The 26,767-nt window shown below is 37.2% G+C and overlaps 1 protein-coding gene and 1 long non-coding RNA gene across 30 annotated transcripts in view; one reads left to right on the forward strand and one right to left on the reverse strand.

The window, feature by feature from the left end:
- Positions 1-26,767, reverse strand: part of SOX5 (SRY-box transcription factor 5) — a 964,448-nt gene that overhangs the window by 490,089 nt on the left and 447,592 nt on the right. The window contains exon 1 of one of the 29 annotated variants that reach the window (XM_044385178.3): positions 19,876-25,683. The exons of the other annotated variants lie outside the window; for them this stretch is intronic. The gene's annotated coding sequence lies outside the window, so the exon portion shown is untranslated. Of the gene's footprint in view, positions 1-19,875; positions 25,684-26,767 lie in introns of those variants that run through there. 29 annotated transcript variants of the gene reach the window in all.
- Positions 1-26,767, forward strand: part of LOC130541863 (uncharacterized) — a 44,796-nt gene that overhangs the window by 10,240 nt on the left and 7,789 nt on the right. The window lies entirely within an intron of this gene.

The raw sequence follows: 26,767 nt of genomic DNA on the forward strand, positions 1-26,767 counted from the left end.
AAAGTCCAGAAGAACATACGAGTTTCCAATTACAACTGTTACTTTTGAGGAGCAAGGGGAGGGGAAACTGGGCAAAAGAACAGGAATGGGAAAAATATTTTTTGTTGTTGTACACATTTTTATACTTTTTGAATTCTGAACCATACGATGATATTCAATTCAATACACTGAAATTTAAAAAGAAAAAAAAAAGGAGGATAAAAAAGATAATTCCAGCAGACCATGCTGAAAGGTCATGTTAGCATAATGAACTATTTTGGGTTTTGGGGAAAAAAATCAGCAACAGAATGTTTCACCCTAAGAATCTAGATTTAGGCCATGTAGGCCCATCAGTCAGGGAACTGGTTCTTCTACCTCAGATAACCCTTCCAGAAAGAGGCACCTGTTGATTGAAGCCAAGGACTCATGTCCTGATTATCAGAGAGATACAATGTGGCAAGGGTTCCTAACAGTCGGGCTAACTGATAGGGGTCTTTAGGATGCAGGTCAACAGTCCACAGAATGTGAAAAAGAAAAGTCAATGTCTTGCCTCAAATTATAGACCAGAGAGGAAATTTTACAGTTCTTTCTTCATAACAAAGGAATTGCAAAGATCAAAGAGAAATCTTAACCACCCTGAATGGCATTTACCCTCTTTTCAAGGCATAGTATTTTCCCCTGTGAACTAGGAACAAGATGTTTGTTTACAGACAGACCTTGATTTAAGCATTTAATCACCAGAGTCTTAGAAGAGAATCATGAAAACCTGATAAAAATGAAAAAGTAAGATTTCTTTCAAAATAGACATTTCAGCCAAATTTCAATAACCCCAGAACATCTTGTCCAACTATTACATGCAAAGAATATTACAAATCAGGAAACAAGAACAAAATACAATGACACCTAGGAGATGCCATGGCTTATTTAACTGAGTAAAAAGAAACTCTTACTGGTAAATACCATGTTTTTGGTGGCTGTTTGAAGGTAGCTAGTACTCCATGAAGTCTGCATTTCTTACCAATTAACTAAGCAGCTCATATATGCCTCTGGGACCGAGAGCCTAGAGCACCATGATTTGGGACAGGAAGATAGCACTGAATGCTCTTGATCGTTAATCAGGTCTAGGGTCATATATGCTACAACTGCTTTGAAACTGTTTTTGGCCACGCCTTCCTGTACATAGAAGAATTACACACTAAATTCAAGTATTACCATGTAAGTGCCCACTAAAACCATTTGTCATAAAAAAAATACTAATTAGGTGCCTAATTTTGCATCATGTTGAAATAAGTGCTTTACAAAATGGTCAGTGCAGAAAGACTTGTCCCCCCCTTTGAGGAGCACACAATCTAAGACGGATAGACCCACTGATAAAGATCCACGCTTTCGCATGCACAGAAAGCAAGAGAGATGATTTATAGTTTGAAATAAAGTGCTAAGTCTTGACTAATACAGAAGTAACAGGTGAATTATGAAACACAGTGTAAAATATTTTCAAGTCCATTTAATTCTATAGTTGGAGCTTGACATTACTTGTTTGTTTTTTTTTTTTTGAAGTCCAACAATAGTTCTCAAACATATTAATGCTTAAAGTTGAAAATTAATACTGTATTTTTTAAAAGCAGATATATACCCATGGTTGCTCTGATTCTCTTTTATGCCCCTTAATCTATTCAAAGTAATATTCAGAATAATTCAACTCAATTCAGTCCCATGGTTTTGGGAAGGTTAGGTGTGGTTTAAAACGGTTCATCATTCAGCTGCTTGCACAAGCATTTGCGCGCCCCTACTACTCAAAGGAATGAGGTCATATCAAAAGTCCAAAAAGAAAGGGAAGGTAAATGTCCATTCTGTTCATTTTACAATGCTTTTTGACTTAGGTAATCTTAAAGTTGTATTTAAAAGAAGCAGTCAAAAGAGGGGTGCAATTTAATCTATGCATCCTACGTTCAAAAATATAAATGACAGTAAAAGCCCAGCTACACTGATGATAGGATGGTGTGAAGACAAAGAGAATTAAGGAAAAAAGACACAAAGGTCATATGAACAAGGAATTAATAAAATATCATAACAAAGGCAAACATGTAAATAAAAATATTAAGAGAAAAAAGGAGCAAAATAATTTTAAGGGCAATTCTATTGTGAGTAACATAGCTAAAGCGACAGAAGCATTGTTTTTTACTTCGTTTTTTTCCTGTAGAGATATTTAGGGATTTTCCTCCCCTCTCTTTACTTACTAGCAAATTCGTATTATTAATACTTGTGTTCACTTATATAAATTTTTTAAAAAACTATTTTCAAATGCAGTTTATTGCATGACTTGTAATCTTCTTAAGTTGTGTTTTAAATTTCATTGCAAATGCAAACCAACTGACTCATATGTTTCTGTTATTAGTAACTGATAATTTAAAGAAATATAAATAAATGGCATCCAAATGACTGTTAAATTTTCATAAATTGAATTATCTTCAATAAATGTTCAGTTAACAGAATTAACTTTTTTATTACCGCTGCACAAAATAGGCAAAGATATATTATCATGGGCAGTTATGGTTACCATATTTTTTTTTTCCTAACTTTGTTTCTATTTTTTTTTCTAATTTTGTTTCCACTTTCTGTTTCTAATTTTGTTTCTAATTCAGAAAATAGTATGTAAATATATCATTTGCGACTTGAGATATTAATAAGATGACACTCTTGGCATAATGTAGCCATCAGCAGGGAATAAGTCTGCTGGTGTGAAATCTAAAAGTGAGTAGCAGCCTTAATTGCTCCATAGTTTTTAAGTCTTTTGTAAGGAGAAAAATACACAAAATAAGCCTTGTCTTTTTTACTCCCAACTTCTAAAATGTGACATTCTTTAAAGTAAATCCTCTGAGCAGAATTTGTACGTTATGACTGCCATCCCTTTGCAGCTCTGCAAAGCAAGGTAAGATAGCTTAGCATAGCTTTTATCTGCAAGGATTCCCTGAGGCAGTTTCTGTAAAAGGGTTAATGACAGATGTTTCCATTAAATCTGACCTACCTCTTAATTTTGCCATTGCCTGATAATATCCTGGCTTTGTGCTTATTTGCATGGGCAAATGGAGTCACTCTATAACAAGTAACACACGGCCCTCATTGAAACAAAAGGTCAATTCATTTTAAACTGATGTGTGCAATATTTTTTGTAGTTGCAGTTAAAACAACAACAACAAAATACCTCTCATACAATGCTACTAGTTACAAAGAATTAAAAGCTCTGTTTTCTGAACCCCTGGACACCATATACGTCTGTAGGCAGAAAGGAGTACTACCAATAGAAATCAATATATCTCCTTGTAGGTAACCAACCAGAAAAATCACTTCTGTCTCTAGGAAGTTCCTCTTATTTTTATACTAAATACAACCAGGACACAGTAAATTGTCTTTGCTGAGGAATTAGTTGAAAACTCCAAAATGCTAGCAGCGCTTTCTTGTTTACTGAGTGTTATTACTTTTGCAAAGAAAAAAAAAATCTGTAAATATAGAGGGAATAGTTACTGTCTTAGGTTTGTTGAAAGATATAGGCTTTTTAGCCTTTAGGCTGCAGTCCAAATGCTACAGTTTATGAGTGACCAAATTATGTTTCACCAGAAGGAAAGAGTAAGTGATCTTGAACCTTGACCAGGTTGCTGTAATAAGCCCCTTAAAAAAAAATAAAATAATTAAGGTAGTTCACATAGTTATATACAAGGCCCTATTTAAGCCACTGTTTCTGGTGGGAGAATGAAACAATGTCAAGAGCCCTTCTATGATTCTCATGAGGAGATACACCAACTATGTGCTTCCTTTTTGACTAGTCTATAGCCAGGACTCAAAAAAACATTGCATTAATTTAACTGTGCTGTTTCAATTCATTGTAACATTTAAGGAGTTAATATTATCACTTGCTAGAGAAGTTCTCTCTGTAATTATACATACAGTACTATACACACATACACTATATGCATTTCATACATCATCTTTATCATTATAGTCCAATCACTAAGACATCTAAATACTGAAATTCTGGCATTAAATTTCACCTTGCTTGGAAAACAGCTCTTCTGTATTTTACTGATAGTAAATCCATACACAAAACACTCCTATTATACCAAAATCTGTAATTATCTGAAAAGGAAATAAGTCAGATTTGTGGGTGGAACCATGATGCTTGCTAAATAGCTCATTTTCTTCATCTCAGATAAATAAAGCCCACGTTTGGCATTTGGACATTACAAATCATTGAAACAATTTAGAAAACTCTCCTTGTCTTATCCTAAGTTTGGTTTTTTAATGGATTTGTCAAAGAAAATTCTATTCTCACCATGCTGCCTCAACTTTACCTGTAAATGAAGTAAACGGGAAGGAAAGAAGAATGATTTCTAGGGTCTCAGGAAGGAGTCTTCTCCGCTGGAGTGTGTGCCTGTTGCAGCCAGGAGCACGTGGTCCCTTCCCAAAGATTGCCCAGATCTGACCCCCAGCCCCAACACCTCAACCCTCTACAGATTCACCTATAAAGCTTAGGAAAAAGGAAATCACGTCTCCCCCGTCAATTCTCTATGGATGGTCTTCCAAGATACAACCCACAATCAAAAGTATGAAAAGCAAACAAAATCCACAAATTTGTACAGAGTACATCGTTTGTACAAGGCTCTAAGTACTGTGAAGTATATAGTGGTGGGGAAGTATGTTTCCCTTTTGTACCAACTAACCACTTCATTAAGTAATGATAAAACAGTTAAACAGTAATATCAGACTATGAAAATAATATCACAAATGTAAAAATAATAAATGAAGGGAATTGGACATGTTAAGCAAAGGAAGAAACTAGGGATTTTAATCGGGTTATGGTTTGAGTTTACAAAAATAAGGTCAGAACTACTGGTGATTTGAGTCATAGGTTTGTAGTTAAGTAAAAACAACAAACCAAAACAAAAACCAAACTTTCAGGGAAGATGGCAGAGTAGGAATATCTTAAGCCTACCTCATTCCAGGGAAACAACTAGATAGCACTCACATCAGTGTAAATAATCCAGGAAATGACCCGAAGACTGACAGGACAAACTCCACAACTAAATGTAGAGGAGAGGCCATGTGGAAGAGAGTAGGTAGGGCAGAGGCATGGTCAGGAGCTAAATGGACCCATAGGAGTGTCCACAGGAGGAGGGACACTGGGGCATGAAGAGGAGAGAAAAACAAACTCGCACCGGAGTCCACACAGGGAAGATGAATCTCCATAGCATTTGGGTTTGAAAACCTGAGGGGCTGGATTCCTTGAGTTCTTAAAATCGGAGAAGCTTAAAACCTGGAATTTTAAAAATCAGGAGGTTCATGGGACAGCCCGAGGGGGAGAGGAAACTAAGTCCCGGCCTTAAAAAGATGGCACAAAAAATGGCCCCAGGGAGACACAGCATAGAAGTAACAATTGGAAAAACACCTGGGGCATATGGGAGGTGGATTTGATTGCTAATCTCAGAGCATATCCTGGAGGGGCAGGGATCATTAGGAAACGTCTCCAGTAACAAAGTTGCTGGCGGATGCCACATCCCTCCAAGCCTGCCTCCACCATAAACACACAGACACCTGCAGAAATCAGCACTATGCCAACACTCACTACCTAATTTGCTAACAGTATGTTCTGCTCCCGTGTTGTCCTGTGGACATGCCCCTTCCATCCCTGCTTCAATTCCAGGTCTCCTACCACAACAGGCCCATACAAGCCTTGTTAATACTGCATGTCCCATCACCACTCACTTTTGTGGATCTGTACCCTCCAAATGGCCTGCCTTGGTTCCCAGAGCTGAAGGTCCCCTCCCACCAGTGTACACCTTGCTGGCACCACATGCCCTACCCCCGAGTTCTCTTGCAATTCAGTGCCACTGCATCTCTGGCAAACAGGTGGTCTGACTCAACTTAAGCCCAAGGCAGCCCCAGACTGGCCCACTAACAACACAGGGACCAAAGTCTGCCCTCAAAAGGCAAAGAGAGCCATTGCAGACAACTGGACTGAAGGCAAAAGTGGCTCAGTCACTATACCAGAGTGCAAGCAACACACATAGGAAACACCACTGAAGCACCAGGTTCTGGTGAACAGGGGACACTACAGGGCAGGGCACTACAGGATGTCCTCTTCATAAGGCTACTACTTTTGGAAGCAGGAGACATAGCTGACTTACCTAACACATAGAAACAGACATGGAGAGTTAGACAAAGTGAGGAGACAGAGGAATATGTCCTGAATGAAAGAAAAGGACAAAATCATAGCAAGAGAGAGAAACAAAACAGAGAAAGCAATATGCCTAATAGAGAATTTTAAATTATGGTCATAAAGATACTCAACGGACTTGAGAAAAGAACAGAGGACCTCAGTGACACCCTTAACAAAGAAAACATGAAAAGAACCAATTACAGATGAAGAATTCAATAACTGAAATTAAAAATACATTAGATGAAATAAATAAATAGTAGACTGACTAAAGGAAGCAGAAGAATGGATCAGTGACCTGGAGAACAGAGCAATGGAAAGCAATCTAGCTGAACAGGAGAGAGAGAAAAATAATAATATTTTATATTTGCAAATGACATATCTGATAAAGGGTTAGCAGCCAAAATATATAAAGAACTTATACAACTGAACACACAAAAACCAAATAATCCAATTAAAAGCGGGCAGAAGATATGAATGGACATTTCTCCAAAGAAGACATACAGATGGCCAACAGACACATGAAAAGATGTTCAACATCACGAGTCATTGGGGAAATGCAAATCAAAACCACCATGAGATACCACCTCACTCCTGTCAGAATGGCTACAATCAAAAACACAAGAAACAAAAAGTGTTGGTAAGGACGTGGACTAAAAAGAAACCTTGTGCACTGCTGGTGGGAATGCAAACTGGTGCAGCCACTGTGGAAAACACTATAGAGCTTTCTCAAAAAATTAAAAATAGAACTACCATATACTCTAGTAATTCCTACTGGGTATTTGCCCAAAGAATATAAAAACACTAATTCAAAAATATATATGTATCCCTCTGTTTATTATGGCATTATTTACAACAGCTAAATTATTGAAGCCACCCATGTGTCCATCAATAGATGAATGGATAAAGAAGAGATGGAATGTGTGTATACACACATACACACACACACACACACACACACACGCAATGGAATATTACTCAGCCATAGGAAAGAATAAAATCTTGCCATTTGCAACAACATGGATGGATCTAGAGAATATAATGCTAAGTGAAATAGAGAGAGACAAATACCATATGATTTCACTCACATGTAGAGTTTATGAAACAAAACAAAGACTAACACTCTTAACTATAGAGAACAAACTGGTGGTTATCATAAGAGAGAGGTGAGTGGGGGGGGGTGCATGAAATAGATGAAGAGGATTGAGTACACTTATGATGAGCCCTGAGCAATGTATAGAATTGTTGAATCACTACATTGTGCACCTAACATATCACATTATGTTATCTATATTGGAATTTTAAAAAAATGCTGTAATAATTGTATATGCTAGAAACCATACAATGAAAGAAGTCTACTCATTTATGTCATTTAATCTTCACGATTTCCCTACGAAGTAGATATAATTATTACTCTTATGGATAACGAAAAAAAAGCTTGAAAAGATTACATACCTCTTCAAGGCAACAGAGCTAGGCCTTAAATCGTACAGTCAGGTATCATACCTAGACATTCTGACTCAAGCCTTATACTCTCAACCTTGATACCTCTCTTGTGGGCACATAGTGTTTGGACTCAGGCAGATGGAGTTACAGTCCCCATCTGCTATGTGAGCTTAGGCAAAGTCCTTGTTTGTAACATAGGAAAGAAAAACAATACTGTTTTATTGACATGGATATTGGTTGTTTTGGCCTGCCTGGCATCTCCTCTTTTTTATGGGAAGCAGAAAATTTTTCAAACGAGACACACGCATATGACCATGCCCTGGCCAAAAAAGCTCCTATCTTGTCAGCCACAGGATGGGCTTAGGAATGACCCAATATGCAAGGCAAACCAATAGGTGGCCTATATGGGACTTGTGATAGAACTATGAAGAAAGAAGCCATAACGTTAAAATTTTAGGATAAAAGAAAGTGGCGCTTGGACAGAGACCATATAGACAAAGTCTGCTTAAAAATGAAGCCAACACAGAGAAAGGCAAGAAAAGATGAGAGAAGGAGACAGCCACCAAGACCTGGGATGATCATGCCTACAGCTCAGGAGCTGCTAAAATTTTTATTTATATGAAACAACAACACTCCCTCCCTGTTTTGTTCAAGCATAGTTTAATTGGGTTTCTGTCACTTATGACCAAAGGGGTTCAATCTAATAAATCACTCTACAGAGACAATGCATGTGAAGAACTCAATTTAATACCTGGAATTAGTATGCGATCAGTGAATGTTGGCTATTTCTCTTATTGTCTTAGTTATTACTCTTGTCACGTTTCCCCAGAATTATGGATCTTGAATGAAAACCAGGGTTTAGAGAGAAGAAATTACCATGGTTTACTTTCTCTATACCAGGCATAGTCAAAGAACAGAAGGACAAATTTTAAGGAGTCGTAAATATTAAGAAACACCAAAAGTCAGCTTTTCTTGCTTCCTAGTCAACGTTCCCATTTCCAGTTGGCCTCATTGTGTCTCCAAAGGAGCCAGAAGCAATTACTACCCTGTGCCCACTTTGTAGTCAAAATGTTCACATATCCAAATGATTACCCAGATAGAAATAACATTTTATATAAACTAAGACTATTTTGCTACTACCGTAGTGTCAGTGATAACTTTTTGTACAGAGCTGTAAACACAGGGCCTTATAAAAAGCTACGCAATCTGGTTCTGAAAACTCTCATCCATGTCACCCAAAAGTCTAAGGTCAATAATTAGGTTTCTGGTAATAACTGAGTCACTTAAGATTTATATGGTTGCCATATACCCATTGCATCAAGTTGACAGAAAAGGAGCTCTCTTCTGCTTCCTTCTTTGAACAGGCCTTATAATGTGAGAAGCAAGAATGGTTCCACAGGAACCATTGTGAACCACTGCGTCAATCACACAAACATTAAAACGCGGCTTTGCTACTCATTACTATAGAAAGTATTCTCTTGCTCTGTTGAAAATGGTTTCAAATAATTGTGTTCAAACGGGAGTTTTGTTCTTTTTTAATTTAGCATTTTGGGAGGAAAAAAAAGCACAGAAAAGAAGATATTTTCAAGAAACAAAGCAAGATTAAAATAGTTGAATCAACTAATTGTCATCAATCATCATATTAGCATAGGAACCATACACTGTAGGTTCCTAAGCCCAAGAGGCTGACTCACATCCTGACAGAGCAGTTTGGCAAATGGATGCACAACAATAGTGAGAAAGGGACAAGAATCTGACCTGAACTGCCTAAGCAAAGAAAATTCTCTGACTTCAAACGTCATTCTTTCTTCCGTGTCCTCTATTGCAGAGCTAATAAGCACTGACTGTCAAGTGTGAAAAGATTTTCACCTTACATCTGACTTATCTTTCTGGTTTCAGTTAAGTTGATCTTTAACATAGCTAGTTTGTGTGGGTTTGTGTTAGAGAATGGTATGTAAGAATAATGCAGATATTTGCCAGAAAGAAACTAAGTGGACTCCCGGTCAAGTATCAGTAGCTCTAAATGTTCCTGTGTGACAGAGACAGATGAAGGAATGTATTACAGTGTCTTAAATTCAAGCCAACAAAGACTCATACCATTATTATAGACCAGAGCTCTTCAACTATGGTTTCTCTGTAGGAAAAAGCGGTAGGCAGTAGAAGGGTGGGGCTTTCCAACAGCTTTCTAAAGACATGGCCCTGAAAAGTTAGAGCTTGCCAGTGGGCCACCCATGGAAAAATCTGGGCTTATATGAAGCATCACACTAAGTTATAAGAAAATAAATGAGTGAAATATACAGGCTAGCAATTCCTTCAAAGGCTTACACACTGAACAGAGAATGATGAGACGGGATACTGCCAATCTTTTGTGGAGTGGCTCTGGGCAAGTTATTTTGTGTCTCATTTTCTTCAGTGATAGACTGTTCTTACCACCGCTATTGTTGATAATAAAAACATCCTAACAATAACTTCTAGGAACGATATTGTGAGAATTAATGTATGCAGAGGAATTTAAGAATGAGGGAAGAAAGGCACAATGTTATACTATTACAAAGTGCTTTATCAACCAGCATATTACATAATGTGTTATAATGTACCATGTGCCCACGGAAACATGAAATCATTCATAATTCTTAAGTACTGCCAGATGCGCAGCTATAATAAATTTCAACCCTTTTTGAAGAATTCACCCACACACTCACTTCTCCAACCAATATTTCCACTGGTAACTTCAGAGTTGAGAAATCATAGAATAGACCCTTATTCACATCTCTGTGGTAATTACATATAGTTTGCTTCATATTTGGGTAGGAACATGTCTTATTCATAATTTTATAACTAGTGACTTGCCCTGTTCTGGTATCTCTGAGTACTCAGTAACAGTTTATTGAATGAATGAATGAATGAATGAATGAATGAACAGATAATAGTCAGACATAGTAAATCAAAGAATAAGCCCTAATAGTGGCACTACCTCCACTAAGAAGAGTCTCTAATGCAAGAAATATTTAGAGTGGAGGTGGTCAAAGTTTGGCTCCTTCCCAGCAAGTCTATATGTTATTTCCTAGTATTAGTTCATTTGTCATTTGTCATAACTTTCTGGAATGTACAAGTAATCCTATTACAAGAGATCCTTGCCATTCTCAATGGAGGCATCTGGTTTTACTTAAGGATGCTGAATGATTTCATTTTTCAATGGCTGGGAACATGGTACATTACAACTTTTCCACAGATTGAAGAATTTCTGATATTATAATATACCTGTGGCAGGTGAAAAAAAATCCTCTAATTTTTGAATTAACAGTAATAAGGCACATAAATGTGATGAAATGGAAACCACTCTGGATTTGGGATTAGTAGATCTAGCTCTGCCACGTACTTGCCCTATGAATTTGGCCTACCTAACAATTTTCTCTGAGCCTCTGTTTTCATCTATAATAACAGCTACGTGTAATTAAAAAAAACTCATACATGCAGGGTCAAAGAGACAATTTAATAAGTTAAACAATGTATGCAAAGTAGTGTATAAATGGAAAATGCCACACAATACAGTGTGACAGCTAGGGATAAAATGGCAGAGGTCTATGGTATAAATAAACTGTAAAATCCTTAAGCTCAGGGCCCATAACATATTCATCTTATAGTTCTTATACATAGCACATGGCTTAAAAATGAAATCAATCGAACCCTCAATATCAGTTGTTGAATTGGAAGCATCTATAAGATATGTGTGTTCAATTCTCAGAGTGGCCTTCCAAGGTCCCTTCTGACAGGCTCTCTAATATGTATGGTATCCTTCAAAGTGTGGTCCTCCCATAACCAGCATTAGATTTGGCTAGTTTGCTTGTTAAAAATGCTGGCCCCCAAAACTCATCCAAGGAGATTGTAATGCAATAAATCAAGCATCCAAGATAACTATTATGGCCACTGTTATAGTAGGTTTTAAATTTACTTTTGGACATCCGGTAGCTATGGCACAGGATCAGTTCACTCAGAGAGGGTATGTGCTCTTAACTCATATATTCTATACAGCCAGCCTTTTACAGTTTATAAACTGCTTTCAAATACATGAAATACAATATTAAAAATGAGAAATAGTTCGAAAACTGTATAGTACTACAGGAATGAGAGACAATATAATTTAAAAATAGTGTGCATAATAAATTTAAAGGTGTTTAAAACACACACACACATTTATTTGGTTGTTGTCTGTGTTTCTCTCTGAGACTGTGCTCTATATGGTGCTGAAACCTCACTTTGGTCCCTGCTGTATCCTGGCACTAACAAGGGTGTGGCACATAGTAGATGCTCAATAAATATTTACCCAACAGAACAATAAATATGCATAAGTGAAATGCATATCTCAGAAGAGTTGTTAGCTTAAAATCTGCCCAGTTGTGCATAAGGGTGGGTTCATACAACAGAGTTTGTGGCCCAGGTTCTCTTTATCAGAAGAGAGGAGGAACACAGGGCCCAAAATACAGGCTATCAGCTGAGGAGATTTCATATATATCCCTCAAGATACTAATTTTTTAACTGAGGTTAAAAATGCAAACTGGAAAGCAATTGTCCTCAATTTCCAGATGCTTTTATTCCAAAATAATAAAACCCAGTTGCAGAGCATAAAGAAGCTTTCCTGAGGAAGAATGACACTTTACTCTGCATTGAGGGGCAAAAGGGTGAAATAGTTTTGGGATCTGAGGGTGTGTAATGATCAGGTTCTCCTACAGTTATGAAAGAATGACTATAGGGATATTGTGAATTATAAAAAAAAAAAATGGTCTTCATCCCCATTTCTGGCACAGAGCCCTTGAAACTCTTGGAATTTCCTAAGTGGTGAGAGTGATAAAGGTTGTCTTTTGTTAAGGAGATGACTTTTGGACCTCATCAAAGGGAATGGCTGGTTGCGTAGGACCAAACAAGTGATTAGATGTGGAACTTTAGGCGTGACCTCTAGGGAACGGAAAGGGGCTAGAGATTGAATGAATTGCCAACGGACAGTGACTTAGTTAGTCATGACTGTGTCACGAAGCTTCCATAAAAACTCAAGAGGCAATTTTGGTCCTTTATTTATTTATTTATTTTTTTTCCAGAGAGCTTCTACACTTAGGGAACCATTTGCCACCTAGCCAGACCCTAAGCTCTAGGAAGACAAAGGCTCCTTTGCTTAGGACCTTGCCCTATGTACTTCTCCATGTGGCTGTTGGTTTGTATCCTTCATCGTATCCTTCAATAAACTGATAAATGTTAAGTAAATGTTTCCCTGAGTTCTATGAGCCACTCATTAATTTGAGCCAGCAAATTAATCAACTGAGGAGGAGATCATTGTCACTTCCAGTCAGTAGCCTGCTGGTCAGAAGCATGGATAACAGTCTGGGGCTTGTGACTATCATCTGAAGTGGGGGGTCAGGGCAGTCTTGTAAAGCTGAAACTCTATCCTATGGGATCTGATGTTATCCCCAAGTAGTGTCATAATTGATTTGAATTCTTGGAGACCCTGCAGGTGTCTGAAAATTGTTTGGTGTGTGAATAACCCTCCCACACCCTAAATCAGAATTTAGTCCAGGAATATTAAAAGAACCATGGGCTGGCAGAGATATTAAGCTCAAGAGCCTGATCTTAACTAGCTGCTGTGTCTGGGACTTCAGGTCTTGCTTAATCACTCTATGCCCTCCAACCCCTCAAAGACGAGGGAAGGGAATCTAACTAGTTGCAGGAATGGTGTTAAGAAGATGGCAACGGAATCATATGAATGTCACTTGGCAGTGGTGCTCTCGCTAATCGAGAACAGAGGTTGGTTTCCAAAGAGATGCTATTTAGCTCTGATCACCGCAGGGGTACACGGGGATGGCTTCGAGAATATGTACGTAAACAAGGTTAAGGTTGAGGCTTCGATACCTCCAAAATGAATAGTCATTAAGTAGGTTCAATGCTAAAGTCCATGATTTGAATTGCCAATTCCCCACAATGACCACTGTCAACCTCCCCATCTCCTCACATCAGAGCCAGGGTCTTGGCTTCTATGAAACATTAATCTTCACCTTATCCAGCTCTGCTCTGCAAAAGACACAAAAAAAGGCTCAGCATATACAACTACAAAACCACCTGAATCCTGAATTAATTCCGAGTAGGGTTAGAACATAAGCAACTTCACTGTAAGGAGCTTTATTCTTGAGAAGGAACCATGCTTAACAATTCATATATTTTTTTTTATTCTTTCATTCAAAAAATATTTTAATGCCTCAAGGAACTTACAGTCTAATGATAAATAGTATGAATCAATAATCATGCGTTAAATGAATAAATACAGAATGAGTAAATGCACTTGTGATTAAATGGTTGTAATTCTTCAATGAACGAACCATATAAATTTGACAAAGAAAATATAAATCCTTTTCCTGATTATTAGTTGACATGGGGAGGCTGATAAATGCATAAAAGTCTTAAAATTTGCTCTTGATGTTGAACTAACAAGCGTCAGTACCAAAACACACGACCTGACCCATGCAGATATTTAGAAGATTTAATACAATCCTGAACTTTCGGATAGCCTGAAATAGAAATCTGTCAATAATGGAAATGAAAATATTCTAAAATAGCTTCTGATAAAGGCATAGTGGAAAAGGCAAAATAGGTGTTCAGTAAGCGTTTGCTGAAAGAAAAAAATCCCTGGAAAAAAACCCTTTTTAGGGGCATATAAATAGAAATACTAAGAATGAACAAAAAAGTGTGAAAACTAGAATTGATGTTTGTACATAAGTAGAATAAGCAGCAAATTCTAGAGGGTAACTATCTAGGGAGACATCGCCCCACGTTTATCAGAAGAGCAGAGTAGAAAAAATGTGGTCCTTTTTGCAGAAATTAGTTAACGCATTACTGAAATAACGCATTATGAAATAGAATGTATCAGTGGTTAAAAGTTCACCATCACTCTTAAAAATGTTTCAGGAGACACAAGAAGGAAAATATGACTCCTATTTGCAAGTAAGCGATGGGGAAAAAGGTGAAGAGTAAGTAATTATCCAAACTGGCGAGGAGTTGAACCAACAAGGAGACAAACACAGATGGTCAGAGATTCCATTTAACCTTTCACCTAAAAGTTGCCATCTTCCTACGAGAACTAATTCTACCAGTGGTTCAATTCTGATTCAGAAGGAAAAGAGTCACTTTCTGAGTCATAACATCACCCTGGTTTTCCTTTCGGTCCTCTGTTCCAAGCCTACCAAATCCCAACCCATTTTAATTCATCTAAAGGTGGCCTGGCCAGCACCAGAATTTAATGCTTCCATAAATGAACTCTGATTGACATGAAAGATGACTCACTCACAGAAAAACTTGTATTGCTGCCATTTGGTCAGTTTGGGGTTTGTTTTTAAAATGAACGCCAGTTGAGGCTGAGCAGAAGCCAGGGTGTGTTTTTATTTTATGTCTCAAATAAAAATAAAGAGCTGGGTATGAATAATCAAAGTGGCAGGCGCCTCCCTGGATACTTCTAAACCTTCCAAAAGCAGTCCTGGGCTCAGCAAAATGTAATACAGTCAAAACAACCATGAACAGCATTAGTACCCAGGGTTGCCCCAGAAAAATAAAATAATTGCCATACACATTCCCCTGCAGCCCCAAACTCCAGTGCTTTTCAACAGTATATTAAGTGAAAATATCTTTTTTGGAGGGTGGGAGTCCTAAACTCCCTATTCCTAGGACTACTCCTGGAAGCTAGAAGGATATCACATAAAAGGAAGACAGATATTATTATCTAGTATAATTTTTAAAACAAGCAGAGACTCCTCTAATTAGCCTTATATACTTTGTCCCTCCCTATGAAATAGTAGAAGACATATGGTCAACTCCTTGTTATTCTGAGTTTGCTGATCATTTTATGGATTATACACATTCTTCATCTCCCCCTCTACACTGTACATACTCTGTGGATAGCTGACAATAGGTACACAGGGAGGAAAGAGGGAAAGAGAGAAGCATGGAGGAGAACAGGTAGCTGAAAAGCAAGAAGGTAAAACTAAAAGCGAAAATGAATAAGCACTAGATTAATTCTTGAAAAAGAAAACTTTCATAGTGATTGGGAAACTAGCAAATTAAATGGGGCTTCTATAAAACGTGTGGATTTTAGTCAACAATGTATCCTAGAAAAAGAATTAGAGACAAGAGGCGAGTGTGCAATACAATGGTGGGAAATGCTTAGGATATTATTCCAAGAATTTGGGACACGGAGTTAAAAGAAATCCAAAACTTTTGATTCTAATACATAATAAAAAGCAGGGTAAAGCAGTAAAGCAGAGTAAAAAATAGACTCCTACATCATGATGCATTTGGAAGTAATTAGCCCTATAGTATACATCATGATAATAAATAGATACTTCAGAAAACTTGTGATGGAAAAGAACCTTCAGTGCTGTATGGTCTGAGTCAAGTTAAATGGCCACTGCCCAGCTGCAGAGGGAGGTTATTTGTTTTTCAGATGTGCTGTTACTGATTTTTCTCATGCTCTCAGCAAAACATCTCTTACAGTGTCTTTACTTCAAGAAAGGCCAAAGTTTTTTATATACATTAGCACATTCCCCCCAGTTTATTTCTGATATGGATAAGTATTGTTACCACCACTATAAACACAGGGCAAAAAGATGCAAAAGGGCTGGCTGAGAGGGCCCTGGGAGTGCCCTGAACTAGTCTAATGCGGCACACCTCGTCCTCTCACTCACAGCTGGCGCCTCAGGGATAGGAACACATTCTAATATAGCCCAAAGCAGTTAGGACAGCCTGAGAAGCTTAGTAGGAAGGAAGGAAGGAAGGAAGGAAGGAAGGAAGGAAGGAAGGAAGGAAGGGAAAGAAGGAAGGAAAGGGAAAGGGAGGAAGGGAAGAGAAAGAGAGAAAAGGAAGAAAAGAAATAAAAGTTGAACACTGAGCTTAGCAATTCAGAAAGATCTTAGGTCCCAGCTTGCTCCCATAATCCGAAAATATTTAGCATTGTCAAAGCTACTCCAGACTAGGGTCTTTTTTTTTTTTTTTTAGATTTTATTTATTTATTTGACAGAGAGAGAGTGAGCACAAGAGGTGGGGAGGGGCAGAGGGAGAGGGAGAAGCAGACTCCCTGTTGAGCCAGGAGCCGGATATGGGGCTTGATCCTGGGACCCGATGTGGGGCTCGATCTCAGCACCCGGGGATCATGACCTGAGCCGAAGGCAGATGCTTAACCAATTTTAACCGACTGAGCCATCCAGGCGCCCCCCAAACTTAGAATCTTAAAAACAAAAAACAAAACAAAACCAAAAAAAAAGTCTTCCTGGAGAAGGGAACCAACTAAAAATTTACTTATGAAGTGTTTTTAATCTGATTGTTTTAAATCAGAGTATGAAAACTGAAGTCATGCTTTCTACTCAGGAGATCTGCCGTAGAAGTAGACGGACTTGTTTGCTCCGCACCTCAAGTTCAGGTCCTTGCACACCAACGTCAAGTTTCCCCATCACCCTGGCTCTGCCAGGAGAGTAAAAGGAATAGTTTCTTTTTTGTATGTAAAGTTAAAAGTTTAATAATTTTACAGCACTTATGTTATTAAACAGAGTTGTATGTAGTTTTAAAGCTATAGTGTTATAAAAATGATTGTGAGCTGAACAGACTTCAGCACCGCAAGTGGAGACCTGGTATCAGAAGCAATCTCTTGAGCTGAGATAGCAATGATTATGCTGGGACAGATTAGAGTATCTGTGCAGGGAAAATCCCCGAGTTGGGGACCACAGCAGGATCCCATCCATCACATCACATGTTAGTTCAGAGAACTAAAACTCTTGAAGCATTTTTGGCAGCAGGGAGAACTTTTCGCATCCTAATGCTTTTACAAGGCTAGATTTTTCTTTCCTCCCCAATGTGCTTCAAGATTTCATAACATGAGAAATGTAGGAGCAAAAGTTAAAATGCTTTAATGGTCCCCATAGGCTATTTAAATAAACCCTGTGATTGCAATTTAGACAATCTGGAGTCCATGCAATATGAAATCCCCACCCTAAACTACAGCTACTACACAAATAGGGAATTCACGGTATACTCCACATGGCCATTTACTACTGCAAGGACTGCCTCTTGACAATCATGGGGCGGAGCTAGCCAGGCCTAAGATTACACCAGTTAAATCTGTCAACAACTGGAGAGAAAGCCGCACTGAGCAAACACACGGATCCCTCTCACACAGCCCGTCTTTGTCCGGACTTTGCTACAACTCCACTAATCTCATACTATCTTCAGCAGCGCAAGCAGAAACTTCTCTTGCAACCAGCTGTAACAAAAGATGCCTTTATTTATTTTCACACACTGTATGTATATATTTATGCTGTCCCTTCCACTCCCTCCTCCGCCATTTCCACCCCTTCCTACAGACCCAATCCTAAATAAAGCTTGATTGAAGTAAATCAGAAGCGATTCTGCATCTCAGAAAAAGACATGAAGAAAGTGGCAATAGGGCTGATCAGGTTCCTTTTGACCAGGCCCTCGTAAAAATAATACTCCATAACGTATGGTTTTGTGTGCACCAGGGAAAAGAGTAGATTCAAGAACAAGGCAGGCAATAAATATCCTAAAATATGGTGTGCCAAATTGAAACAATTGGGTGGTGAAATATGTAGAAACACAGAGCGTTCCTCCAACTGCTCTTAGACATCGGGAGGTTCATGGGATCATGGAGCCCTTTTTCATTTTTATGGACTGCTGAAAAAAATACTGTATTGGAGTCATAGTTTAGCTATGGCATTCGAAAATTATTATTATTATTAATTGATATTTCTTCTGGTTATAGAATGTAATATAGTATTTTTGTTTAGGGAAGACAAACATTTTTTAGGCAAAATTTGTTCACTAAAAGGAAAAATCTTAATTCTACAGCTCAAAGAATTTTTTGACCCATGTATCCATCTATGTAATCCCACTCAGAAAAAGATCTAGCATATTTCTGTCACCCCAAACGGTTTATTCGTGCCCCTTTCCAGATAATTCTGTACCAAAGGTGACCTCCAAAGATGAATTTTCCCTAGAAAAAACTAGGTTAGTTTTGTCTAATCACTGTAGGTTAGTTTTGCCTGAAACAAACATGTTTAAGCCTTAGGTGGCAAACATTATGCTCCAAGTTTTATGTACATTACCTCACTTCAAACCCTTTTAATCCTGAGTACAAGAAGAGACAGGTATTTCTGTCCCAAGTTTCCAAGAGAGAGGATAAGTAACTTGTTCAACATAAAACTGCATCTGAAAATCTGAATTTGTTACACGCAAATAATCAGGCTTTATTTATACTATATGACCATTAAATATGATCCCCAATTAATGGTTTAAAAAATGCATCACATAATAACAGTGTTAATAACAATATTAATCCCATCCTGTCTAGCAGGTACGGAGCTAAAGACTTGATCACACTGCCTCATTTAAACCTCATAGCAACGCTGTACAGCAAATGTTGCTATCTCCATTTTGCAGATGCAGCAAAAAGGTGAAAATATTTGCCCAAGTAATAAATGGATTCAAATCTTGTACTTTTCTGACTCATCATTGTTGCTTCATAATAAGTGCTCAATAAATTTGTGTTGAATCACTGAATTAAATGGTGAATAAAAATACTTGAGGAAAAGTAGACTATGTTTTTGAAAATGCTAAGCAAAGTTGTTCATCCCTCTGTGATGGCATTTACAGGAAAAAAAAAACAATTATAGAAATTGAAAATTAGAGAATCTTAGACATTACTTGGTCTCTTTCCCCCATTTTGGAGACGAGTAAACTGAAGTACAAAGGACCCGTTCAATAGCATATAGTCACATAATGTTGACTTGGGCTGAAAATCAGGTTTCCTGAGCCCTGTTTCAGTATCAGCTTTGCTCTATTTCTATGATTCTGAATCAAACATACTGCATGGGATCTAAATAAGTTTACAATTGTATTTGTTAAGTTTATCAACACTTCAAATGGTTGTGACAATTATTCTGTAATGTGTTAGGAGGAGAACTAGAAAAATGAAGCAATATAGAACAACGTTACTTTCCTTAAGATGCTTAGATATTTCATCGTCACAAGAATTAACCTATGAGACAGTGAATATTATTAAATGTGTGCTCCTGAAACAAACAAACAAACAAACAAACAAACAAACAAACAAACACACCAGATAGCCCTATAAAAGACTGCATGATAAAGATTATTATTAAATATAATCAACCACCACAATTTATGGAACAGATAATACCTACAGTGAAAGTCAGGAAGGGATGAGATTAGGGTTGGCAGCAAATATCAAGGAATTTAAGACTGGTGCAGAAGTTATCATAGGCTCACTGGTTTGAGAAGAGGAATCATCCAATGCAAATGCCTCATTTTATACAAGAAGAAGTGTGTACAGGGAGATGACAGTCCTTGCCCATGGCCACGAATCTGGTAGCAGCGGTGTGGCCATAGCCACTCACTTCCAAATCCAGGATTCTGTCCATGAACACCATTTCACCAACTTCTCCACGAGATATTGACAGAAGAAACTTACTCCTCACCCAGCACAGTAAAATAAGTTAAACATTAATGAGTGCCTCACATGCCTTAAAAGATACCTATAAAAATATTATTTCGCAGTATAATGATCCAATCACTTCAATTTTGAATGCATTGCAACTGGACTTTGGCACTTAGTACACACTAATTTCTTATAGATAATTAAAGAAACAAGATAAGTCACAGAGAATCCATCTTCCAATTCATTCACTATCCTAAAATGTATAGCTCAAAGAGGATTAGAAATGGAAAATACATTTTTACAAAAACTACTTTTTTTTCTGACATCTTATGATGGAATATACTTTTGTTCTCCATTTAAAATTGTCAATGGTGCAGAAGTGATTTCATCCTGTGAACCCATGAGGAATGCAACCACATGCAAGCCTTCCAGCTGTTGTTCATCAAGAATTATAATATTTATTCTGGAAGAAGCAAACAACAGATGCATTTGGAGAGTGTGAGTTCACCTGGTTCCTATGGCATATGAGCTCAAATTCAATTTGCTAGGCAATAAACATTTTGTAAAAGAGCAAAAACAACCAAAAAATTAAAAATAAATAAAAAATTAAAAAGCACCAGGTCCTGCAAATTTAAATTTTAGAGTCCATGAACAATCTTGATTTTAATCCTTATTTTCCATACCACTCCCATTTGTACTGTAAATAATCAGTAACTTTGGTGATATTTTTCTGGGAACATGTTTTTTCTACCCGTTTCGATATCCTATCATGCTTCTTTCTTTAAAAATGGCAACTTCATTTTCTGGGACAATAACTTACAGTTGGTTTAAAGATGACATGAAATGTACTTTCAGCTCTCTTCCCTGATTTACAGCCATTTTCAATAAAACTGCCAACCAGGCATGAGAATCCATGAAAACACTTCAGGGTCCCTGAAGGACCATCTATCATTTTCAAATGAACATTTGTATCAGAAACCAGAATTTTTCAATAGTGATTCAAATTTAGACCTTTTACCTAGCAAGTACTCCAATTACACACTTCTGATATCTCTAAAAGGAAAATAAATAAAAAATAATATACAATGTATTTAAGCAATTGTACAAAACCAGGTAGAAAGAATAGACAATTTTTATTTATTTATTGCTTCTCTACTCTTGTTCCCAGCTTTTGACTATTTGATAGGTAATATACAAAAGAATAAATGAGCATAGAAAAAAAGTGAAACTTCTATCAGATGATTTCTTGATAAATTTCTGATAAAATTTTAGTGCTCTAATAAGTTATCTTTTTTGGATAATCAATAAATTTCATTTTTTTAAAACTAATTGGTCCCTTTCACCATATCTTTTAAAGAATGAGGCAATTAAAATGACACTAGCATGGAAAATTAAAAGCAACCTTAAGTCTTAAATCTGTGAGATTTAAAATAAATTTAGTTCATTGGAAGTTAAACTCTACCGAATATCTGAATAACTGATAATTCACAGTCAAAATATGTTTATCTTTGTTTCTATCAATGTTCAATATACAGATTATTCAAATAGATTCTATTCAATTAATATTTACAGAATGCTGAAAACCCTTCTAGAATTCAGGGTCTAGGGGTGCCTGGGTGGCACAGCGGTTAAGCGTCTGCCTTCGGCTCAGGGCGTGATCCTGGCGTTATGGGATCGAGCCCCACATCAGGCTCCTCCGCTATGAGCCTGCTTCTTCCTCTCCCACTCCCCCTGCTTGTGTTCCCTCTCTCGCTGGCTGTCTCTATCTCTGTCGAATAAATAAATAAAATCTTAAAAAAAAAAAAGAATTCAGGGTCTAAGAAGACGGGTGTGGGTAAGGGAGTACCGGAAGCAGTGTGAGATGGAGCAAAGAGAACCTAACCTGGGGTGTGTTTCATACTGCCAAATTCTCAGTATAGACTACGCACCCTTCAAAAACAAACAAACAAACTTGAAAAAAAAAAATCCTTAGGCAGAGCAAAACAGAGGTTGAGAACCTGAACTTGGAGAGGGGATTCCCGGGCTCCAAGCTTGGATCTGCTAGTCAACAACAGGCAAGTAACACAACTTCTTTGTAACTTGGTTTCCTCATCCAGTAGTATAGAGTTTGCCAAGTATAAAATAAGTTAGTATACGTAAAACACTTAATACTGTGCCTCACATAGAGTAAGTGCTATCTATATACATGTTTGCTATTATTATCTTTTTTTTAAATTGAAGTATATTTGACACACAATGTTACAGTAGTTTCAGTTGTACAACATAGAGTGATTCAACAATTCTACATGACAATTCTATATGTTCACCATAAGTGTACTTACCACCTGTCACCATACAATGCTAACAGTGCCATTAACTATAATCCCCTATGCTGTACCTTTCATCCCTGTGACTTATTCATTCCATAACTGGAAGTCTGTACCTCCCACTCCTTTTCACCCATTTTGTCCATTCCCCACCCTCCACCGCTCTAAAATCATTTGAATAATCTGTCTTTTTGTTTAACTGTATTATGGACCTGGTTTCTCTTCCTGCTTAGTGTATAGCACTTGGAGGCTAGAGACTATGTCTTACATTTTCATATAGTCACCAACCTCTAGCACAGTCCTATTGTCCAGGAGCTATTCATATGGTATGCCGGTATATAAATGACAGTAGTAATGGAAGAACAAGAATAGAAAAATTGTTCAAACACTTAGAAGAGATAAATCAGCCTAAAGGGGGGGGTAGGGATGGAAAAGAAGAAAGAAAGAAAGAAAGAAAGAAAGAAAGAAAGAAAGAAAGAAAGAAAGAAAGAAAGAAAGGAAGAAAGGAAGAAAGAAAAGACTCAATATTCAATTTGAGGAGTCCTACTTTTTTTTTTCACATGAACAAAACTTGTATGTGTGAAAGAAAATCCCAAAGCCTTTCAAACCACACTTTTGAATTTGCTTTCAACATTTCTGAACCATTTATCACACCTCTCTCAAAAGTTCTATGCCCTACTCAGAAATCTTAACTATGACTACTGCATGATATGGGCAATTTGGTTTCTGTTCTTTGAATTGTTTTGCCTTTTTTTTAATTCTCCAAACATTAAATGTGTTACCTTTGTGTTGATAGACCATTTGCTTCATTAACAGTCACTGGCATTTAGAAACAGGGACCGCAGGTTTTCCTTTTTATACCACGTAAGACTTAAATGGAAAATAAATAATATGGTTGTTGAACTCTTCTTTCAATAGACAAGTGTGTCAGTTAAAAATCCCATCCTTTCACATCAGAGGGCTATGATCTGAGGGAACTGTGCTACAGATGGGATGGGGGAAAAAAGATTTAATTTGAAAAGTGGTCACTGTAAAACAACAGACAGATACAGAGGAGATAGAGCCATAATCCAAAGCAGCCCACCTGACTTTGAGAAACTTTTTTATTATTTTAATTAAGAAAATTATACTTTCAGAGGTATGGCTGGAACCACAATTAAAAAAAAAAAAAAGGTTGAAATAAGCAAACCCAAAGTTTGAATGTTCCTCAGCTGGAATTAAACTGAAGGAAATCACAGACTCTCATGGCTTGAGTTTTATTTGTTTGTTTGACTTCTGCTAGACTGTTTAATTCATGAATATTTTTCAAAGGAGCTTAGGAGGCCAAAATAAAATTACACGAATGTACAATGTGGTACAAAGGAAACACTCAGAATGCACAAAGGCGAGATGCTGCTTCCTCCCACATACAAATCAGATATATATTAGCAAATCAAAAGAAACAAAGTCAGCAAGTGGAGAGGAAGATAGGGGATAGCTGATAATTAGATGTGGATTAAGGGAGTAAGAAAAGTGGGGAGAAAGAAGGCTGGAATTGGAAAACGGAAATGGTCCTTTTCCCCCATTGGTTTCATTTAAATCCAGCTTCTAGAATGTGGGAGTATTTAGGGGGTTTTTTGCCTTTTTTTTTTTTTTTATAGCCCTTCTCCAACATGTGTGGCATCTAGCATCTGGGTTTGGGTGGCTTATTATTATCTTTCTAAACATATAGTTTGATATTCCTTTAATTAAAATGGTGACCATCACCCAAAACAACTTTTCTGGAGAAGGACCTTGTAAAGCCACAAAACCCAGGAATGGGTTTGTTGAACCTGCAGGCAGTTTTGTTTAAGTGAGCATTAAAGACTTGGCAAGCCCTCTGTGCTCTCATTTTCTTATTCTCTATTATCTATCCACTTAATAATTTCAGAAACCTTAATCAGACTCTAACCAAAAAAATCCACACAGTGCTTGGGAGAGAATGATAATACCATCTGTTTTCATTCTTATGTGGGTTCTCTCCAGCCATACAATCCAGCATTCTGGCTGCTTACTTTACAATGATCCTAACATTATAGGTGATTTAAAGGAAACTCTCCTATGTCACTTGCCTCTTGCAAACATGCATAATCTTTTCAATTCACAAAAAGTCTGGAGTATATTCATATTAATGTTGCTTGCATTTGAATTCTATACATAAATAGGACCAATCCCAATACTTCTGAGAGAGAGAGAGAGAGAGAGAGAGAGAGAGAGAGAGAATGAGAAAACAAAAACAAAAAACCCAAAGCTACTGCTTGCTTTTTTTGGTAACGGTTGGTAAGATGGAAAGCTCTTCTAAAAGAGTTTATTTGGCATGTGACTTCTCATTCTCTTAAAGTCTAGATGGCAATTTTAAAAATAAAATAGCTAAAGCATCCCTAAAAATAGAACTGACTTACTGAGAACCTTTATACAATGACTTTTCAAATGCGCAGCTTTTACTATATTCATTAAGAATTAGGTTACAGTATCATTGTTCGAGGATAGTAAATAAAGAAATGCCGGTATCCTTCCCTTCTCGTTGTGGTAACAAGTAAGAATTCAGAGCAAAGGTCAAATGCTTTTAAACTCTTTGATACAGGAAAAATTAGCCAATGCTATGGAAAAATACACTCCAAATAATTCATTTGTGCAGATTTTAACAATCAATATGGAGCACCATATGATAGATATGGCTCCAACAATCTGTATCAATCATGAAGATTGGCAGTGGCAAACTACACAGACCAATTTTTGTCATGCTACCACCGTCGATTTTACAGACTATGTGTAACCAAGACTTACTCTGGTGCTTTCCCTGACACACCACACAGCCCCGTCCAAGATCTGCTTCCAACACATTCAAGGGCTTTTCTGAACCAAACCTAACTGAAAACCTTTGGAGACTGGCACACAATTCTTACGATACTCCATGTTTTCCTTCCAAAGGCTGCATCTTTAATACATTATATTGGGTTTTTCCCATCACACATTTAATGTGTGAAATTTCTAAACTCTTCCCCTTCACTTATCTAAATTGAACTTTGGCAGCCAACAGTTAACTGTTAGAGAGTTGCTTAAAAACGATCAAACCCTTTCTAGATCTGATTGCAAGAAGTATCAGTGCCAAGATAGAAATTTCAGTCTTCATCATACACAAAATCAATATGTATGCTTTGCTCTGGAAAGAAAGCCACCTTGAAAATAATTAATAAAACATCAAAGCTGCATACAACTTCAAAAATCCACATAAGACTGAAACATTCCAGGCAATTAAAAGAAATTACTAATTTATGTAAGGTGGTACTTCTCTTTGAAAGGTATTTTCATATATATATATATATATATATATATATGTATATATACATATATATATATACGTATATATACATATATATATATATATATATATAAACTGAAATCTCAGTTTTGGCTTCAAAATGGCAATTTAAAATCTTAACAACATATCCATAGCAATTATGAATGTTATATTAAATACATAAACTTTGAAAAACCATAAGAATAACTTGGAAATATTTAAATAATATCAAAAGCTATGGAGAACTACAACACAGAGTTTTTCACTGAAACGCAATGCATAGGCATATTATTAGAATTTGGAAAAAAGCATACATTTGATATTGTAGTATATACGTAGGTGAAATGAGACCTCTGCAAAACACATGACAACGAAATAAATCTCATGTGTCAGTTGCATTTTACCATCCTATAGAGTTAACTTTCATTTATTTATTCTTATATACACCTTGCTTAGTGGTGGGTATTTTTAAAACGGGTTTTTAAAAGGTGACTAAGAAGCACAGTATGGAAGATGGGGAAGGAAGGGGTGGTGGAGAATGGAGAGGGAGAAAGAATGAATCACATATTAGGGAGGCGCCTGAGAAAAGGAAAGCTTGACAGAAGAGATGATGTTTCTTTTGACTTTTGAAGATGAGCTAGTTTTTGAAGGCTGTGAATGGAAGGGTGCACATCCTGGACAGGGATAAGCAACTGCATAAAGAGGAAGATGGAAAGCTCTGTTTGGATAAGACAGAGAAGGGGCTTGTTTACCTGGCTTAGGTGTTTAGACTTTATCCAATAGGCAACTGGAAGTCCTTAGAGGTTTTCAATCAGGGAGATGACATAACCAGATCTACATTTTAAAAAGATAACTGGCATCATCAATGAGATAAATGGATCTGTAACAAGACAGGAGGCGAGGGGTCTATTCAGGAGAAATCTGTGATACACTGTGACAGATGGTGAGAACCTGGAGTAAGGTGGAAGCATTGACGCTTGAGAGCGATTTTCTCTGTGCTCCCCGTGAGGCCC

This window comes from Ursus arctos, unplaced genomic scaffold (genome assembly GCF_023065955.2).
Source record: "Ursus arctos isolate Adak ecotype North America unplaced genomic scaffold, UrsArc2.0 scaffold_26, whole genome shotgun sequence".
Taxonomy (NCBI): Eukaryota; Metazoa; Chordata; class Mammalia; order Carnivora; family Ursidae; genus Ursus; species Ursus arctos.